Raw genomic sequence first — 6028 nt, forward strand, 5'->3', positions numbered from 1 at the left:
GTGGCTGCAGCGCTGAGCGCTGCCTCCCCGGCTGCCCCCGGCAGGTCGGAGGCCGGGGATGGCTGYGTCCCTCCCGGGCTCTGCCCTGGGGCTCCCCTCTCGCTGCTTGGCCATCGCTTGGTGGGGGGGTTCTCCTGGGCGGGGAGGAAGCAGCCTGGGCCCCCCACCAGCCCCAGCTTGCACTCGGCGGAGGCCCCCTCGCAGCCCTCTGCGCTGGGGAGCCAGGTACCCTGCCGTGCTCTTCCCGCTCCTTCCCATTGCCCTGCCTCCCTCATCCATCCATCCATCCATCTTTAGCGATGCCAGGCCACTCGTGGACCATCCCCACCGTCCCATCTCTCCATGGTCCTCTAATCCCCCGGGCTCTAGCCCCTCTCCCCACTGCACTGGGCCTTCGTGGTCTCTCGGGTCCCGTCGAGGGGCTCCAGCCCCTCTCGCTGCCGTGCCTGCAGCCCATGGGGCAGGTGGCCTGCTTTGAGCCAGGCCCGGCGGCACACCGCCGTAGCAAAGCCACCCACATGGCACGAGCATGACCAGCAGCTGCTGCCCGAGGCAGTCAGCGTGGTGACTCACAGCGGCAAAGCAGGGCTTGGACCTTTGCTCAYGAAAGAGCTGAGCTGCTCTGTGCACCTAGCTGGACTCTGGAGGTGGTGGCAGCCGCTGGCTGAGGTCGGTGAAGGAGCCTGAGCAATCCGAGTCAGGTGGAGGTCCCGGGACTGGCAAACGGATGAAAGCAAAGGCTGGATCAAGGCTGAGGGAGCAGAGAGGTGTTTGTGCTGCAGGACCGGCCCTTGTCCCCCGCTGAGGCTGCAGGGCCCTGGGACAAGCCYGAGGGGGCCTTGCACGAGCTCCAGCATGGCCAGGAGAAACAGGGCGCTCTACCCAGGGCCGCAGCTGGTGGCTCCGCTGCTGGCGTATCAGCACTGCGTGTTCCTGGGGAAACCGGGGAGAGCTCAGCTGAGATGAACCGACACAGAAAAATGTCTCGATGCCTCCCTTGGCTGTGGGCTGAGTGTTTGTTTCTTCGATTGCCTTGCGCGATGACATTAGTATTGAAATGACCCCAACTAGACAGAGCTATTAACACCTCRCAGAGCTGGAGGATGATTGCGGTTCGCACCTTAGCTCTTCCCCGTGTTTCTGTAGCAGCCTGCTGCCAGGCGGAGTGAGCCAGGCCCCCGTCCTGCCTTATCTGGGAAAGGAGGGAAGCCTCATTGCATTTCCAATCACGATTTTAGCACCAGAGCTGCAAAGTTCCAGCTGAGGTCAGGTGCAAAGTGTCTGTCTGGGGAGAAGCCGTCCACGGAAGAGCTGGTGCCACCGGGAGCTGCGGCTCGCAGCTGGGCACCGACGTCCCCGCGCGCRCACCAGCTCTCGAAGCGCAGGCCAGGAGGCCCAGCGGGTGGCTCGCGGGTGGGCGCAGTCACCGCGGCCGCTGGCTTTCGCCCCRGCGAGGAGCTTCAGTGCTTGGGCATCGCGCGCTCTCCCGACAGCCAGGAGCTCCCCTCGGCAGGGCTTGTGCAGCTCCGGGGCTCCCCAGCYGGGCTCTCCGGAGGCAGCAAGTCCTGGCCGTGCCGCGGCACGCAGCACGGCTCTGGAGCAGGACCGCGCTAACAGCCGGAGGATCCATCTCCTTGTCTGCAGCCTGGGTTTATTCCTGGCCAGACCTTCCCATTTGTTCTTATGCCAGCATCATCCTCGAGTTTAAACGCGCCTTCTCCCTCCCTGGTGTTTACTCGCCTGGTGTATTTATAGAGAGCAATCAGGCCTGCTCAGCCAGGGTAAACAAGCGGCGCTCCCGCGGGCGCTCTCGCGTGAGCGTGCCTTCCGCCCGCGTCCCGGGAGCTTTCCCCCCGCCTCCGCCAGCTCCGTGGGGCGCTCCCGACCGCGGAGGCCTGGGCAGCGTGCCTCTCCCRCCACGGGCGCTCTGGCGTTCTGCTGGTCCAGCTGGTGCCCCACTGGGACGTGCCCGGTTGCCTTTTCCGTGCTGTTTTGTCCCACAGGTGCCTGGTGCTCTTGTATGCAGCCAGTCGGCCCAGGTCCTTCCCCTCCTCAGCTGTTTCCTGCAGCTTTCTGGTGAAATACTCGCAAAATGCTCAGAAACATCATTCATCTTAGTCAAATGACAGCACCCAGGGCCTGTCCYGGCTGGGCTGGCAGCATGAGCTTTCGAGGGAAAAAACGCTCTGAGCAGCACCGCAGGTCCCAGCGTGGGACCGGCGGGAAGCGATCGGGAGGCTGGCGCGACGGCTCCGCGGAGGTTTGCTTTTCCCAGCAGTGCTGAGTCGCTGCTGCTGATGCCTCTCCGTTGAGCACCCCGGGCTGGCCTGGCCCTGCCGCCCGCTCCGGTGGTGCGCGCAGCTCGGGAGCGAGCCCCGGCCTGGTACGTCGCAGCTGTGAAGTATCYGCGCAGGTTAGCCTTTCCCTGCAGGCTGCCGCACCCCGCGGGAGAGCAGGGCCGCGGCTCCGCACCCGGGAAGGCAGCTGCAGATCCGTCCTGACCCGCTGCCCTGCCGCTCGCTGCCTGAGAGCCCTCGACAGGGCCCAGACCTCGGCTCTTGTCCGCTGTGGGTGCTGGTGGCCCCAAAGCTCTTAGGCTAATGTGTCTGAGCGGCTCCTTGCCTTGGCTGGCACGTCCCCTCGCTGCCGAGCCCAGAGCTCTAGCCTGGCTGCAGGACAAAGCGTGGAGGCTGCGGTGCTCTGGGGCTGCCGGGCACGGCGTGACACCCCGAGCCTTTCGTGTCCCAGCACGGATAGACAGGATGGCGCGTAACAGGCCTTCAGAAGCATGCTGAGATGTGGTCCAGAGCCTCCTGCCCCATGCACGCTGCTCCCTCCCTTCCCCAGCCGGCCAACCTAGCTGACTCTGAAATACAGGAATTTCACCAGCTGGACAAAGTCAGCTGAAAAAACAGGGGGGCACAAGCAGGAGTTGCCAAAGTGGAAGAAAGCTGTGCATTCATTCATGGACTCATCTCAGGCATTAACCTTTCCCTGGACACTGCATCCAGATCCTTCAGCTGGATAAGATCACCCTGCTGGTGGGTGCTGCGTTCCCAGAGAGCGGGGTGCCAGAGCTGGGGCACGTCCTGGCACAGGCCAGCCCGCTCTGCTCTTTCGGGTGCTCTTTACGTGGTCTCTGCTTTTGGCAGCTGGTTGCCAGGACAGACAGATCGCTGGCGTGAGCAGGAGCAGTTATCCCCATGAACCGGCTGGGTGAGGCGCTTCTTTGGGCTGACAGCCGGCCCTGCCCATCGCAACGGCCGGGAAAAACACTTCCATCTGGCCCAGAAAAAAATAATGTCGTGCCGATGCTACGCTCACGGCAGGACTCAGAGCAGCATCTCGAGGACCCTCTGCATCTTCTCAGGTTGCGGGTGCACCCAGGCAGGGCATCCCTCCTGYTCTTCCCACGCTCCAGCCTTTCAGGGAAGGCAAAGGGCAGGTTTACACCCTAGGAAGTGTCCGGCAGAGCGGGGCAAGGTCCTGCCCAGCCCAGCTCGCCCCCACGGCGCCGGGCTGTGGGTAGGAATCGGCCCCCCCAGCCACGCATCCTCGCCGTGCCGCTGCAGCCCATCCTACGCCGCTCTCGCAGCTTCCCGCATCCCGAAGCAGGCAGCAGGCGTCCCCGGCAAAGGTCACCTTCATGCTGCTATTGAGCCCATTTTAGGCTGAGCTTTTTGCTGTATTTCCCAGGGAAACAGCCACCTCTTGGGGGCTCCTYGGGGGTCCTGCTGTGGCCCTCTGTCCCTCCCCATGGTCCCCAGCCCCAGCAGACCACAGGGTGCCCGCAGCAGCTGCTGGGACTGTGATCGGCTGCCCATCCCCTGCGGGATGGGGGCTCCCCGGGGCCCGTCCCCACGCCAGTGCCACGGGGCCGCGCACGGTGCCAGGGGCTGGCTGCCAGCACCGTGATTCATCCTTGCAAAAGCTCAGCACCAGGGCACAGGCTGCTCCCTCCCCAAATCCAGCACTGCACCAGCCGGGCTAATGTTGTCTCCTGCCTCCGGGACCGGGACAGCTCTTCCCAGCTTTCTAATGCTTTTAAAAATGCAGCCACCATCCATTAGAGCCCGTGCGCCTCCAGTGTCGCTGTTTAATTGTGTTTTGCCCTGGCTCCCCTGGGTCATTTGTTTATCTCCAGTTTGCCAAGCCCTCCCTCCTTCCCCGCGGTGGTGGCAAAGAGTTTGTCGCAAGTTAGGATGGATTTGTGGCTTCCCCAGGCTCCTCCTTCGCCCAGGAAGCACCCCTGCAGCAGCCGCGCTCCCGGAGGGGCTGTTCACGGGCCCCTTTCAGGTTTTTAGAGTAGCTAAAGGCCAGCGCTGGCCCCGGGGGCTGCTCACACGGGGGAAGGTGGTGGTGGGAATGGCCGGGAGATTTCCAGGACAAGTGATGCTCCCAGGACGAGAAGGCAGCTCTGGATCAGCCTTGGCATCAGCCACCAGTATAATACCTGCCCAGAGCCAGCTTGCAGAGCCCAGGGGTCTTCGGAGAGCCCAGGTAGCATCCCCCACGTCTCCCCGAGCTTGTCAGGAGTATTTCCAGGGCATTYGGGAAAGGGACAAGGAAAAAAGCCATAAAAAGAAGCTTCCTGAAGTTCAGCTGAAGTTGAAAAGAAGGAAAAGGCTTTCTCGACTTGCAAAGACTTTGCAAGGGCTTTTGTTTACCTGTTTGTTTTAACTTGCAATTATGTTCTCTAAAAAAGAAATTCATCACTTGAAAGCTGAGCAATGCAGAGTTAATATGAAATTTTAAAACCCTCCAAGAGTTGAGAGCCCTGTAAATATTTAATGAAAGCATCCAAACTGCCGTGTGCRTGCAGAGACGGCCGGGAGACCTCGGCCAGCAGCCGAGGAGCCGTTGTCCCCGGCCTCCTCCCGGAGGCTGCCGTGCCGGCCCCGCCGGGCTCCCATCTGTGCGGGCTTTGGCAGCGCCTCGCTCCGGGCCCGGGGCACCAGCGGGGGCAGCACGGACCCCTCCTGGGGCAGGGGGGGAGAGGGCAGCAGCCCTCCGTGGTCCGTGTCTCTTTAGCATCTTGTTAAGTCAGTGCAATTAGCTGCTCCTTCACCTATTCTCGYGCAGGCCGGATAAACCCGTGGACGGTCGTCGTGGCCCCGCGCGCCCCGGCCTGCTCAGCTGCGCTCGCTCCGCTTCGTCCCTCTCCGCCTTGTCCCGGGGCCCCAAGCTGGACCCAGCGCGGCGCGCTGCGCAGCAGCCAGGCTCGGGCCGCGGCTGCGCGGGCGCTAACCCTGCCGCCGGCCTGTCTCCCGCAGGGCCCCGCGCTCCCTGAGATGCCCAGCCGCCCCCGCCAGGCTCTCGCCCCGCTGCCTTAGGCGCTGAAGCCAGCGGACGCTCGGCGCTGCACGCACCAAGGTAGGCAGCGCCGGGCCGGGGCTCCCCGCGCCGCCGGGGGACGCCCGGGGGGTCGCGGCGCCGGGGGAGCCGCGCCGGGGGGGTGCTGCGGGAGCCGGGCAGTGGTTCAGATGTGCTCCTCCGGGCAGATTTGGGGCACAGTCCGGCCTGAGCGTGGGGCCACGCCAGGATTTTTACCTYTGCAGGCCCCCAGGTGGGAAGGGTCTGTGCCAAACCCCATGGAAAACAGACCCGAGTCGYCTTCTGGCCGGAGCCCCAGCAGCTCTTGCAGAGGGGCCGGCATCGTGGTCTTCAGCCGGCTCCATCATCCGGAGTTTGGGGCGTCTTGGCTCATGCACCCCCTCTCCGGCGGGCTGTGCTCCCCTGGGGAGATGGGGCTCTTCCCAGGCTGGGCTGGGAGGTTGGGAGCAGGGTCAGCTGTTACTGGTGTCCCCCATGCACTGTCCATCCCCACCTTGGTCTCCAGGCACCCAATTCCCATCGCAACATCAAGCCCGTGAAAGGGGCTGCGGGGGCCCTCGGGCATCCGCTCCCAGCACCGTCCCGACTGTGGCCGGTGCGCGCGCAGGCCCCCCGCCAGGGCCGCGGGCACCTCGAGCGGGACGCGCGTGGGCCGGCTGCTTGCCCAAGAGCGGTCGCGGGGGCCGCGGCGAGG

General features: G+C 64.4%; 1 protein-coding gene across 1 annotated transcript in view; it reads left to right on the forward strand.

The window, feature by feature from the left end:
* Window positions 1–5276: 5276 nt before the first annotated feature.
* The window catches only part of CPLX2 (complexin 2), a 9108-nt gene continuing 8356 nt past the window's right edge, over window positions 5277–6028 (forward strand). Inside the window, exon 1 of the mRNA XM_085317974.1 lies at window positions 5277–5373. The gene's annotated coding sequence lies outside the window, so the exon portion shown is untranslated. The remainder of the gene's footprint in view (window positions 5374–6028) is intronic.

The sequence above is a fragment of the Rhea americana genome, unplaced genomic scaffold, assembly GCF_003343005.1.
Source record: "Rhea americana isolate MKP2758 unplaced genomic scaffold, rheAme1 scaffold_51, whole genome shotgun sequence".
NCBI lineage: Eukaryota > Metazoa > Chordata > Aves > Rheiformes > Rheidae > Rhea > Rhea americana.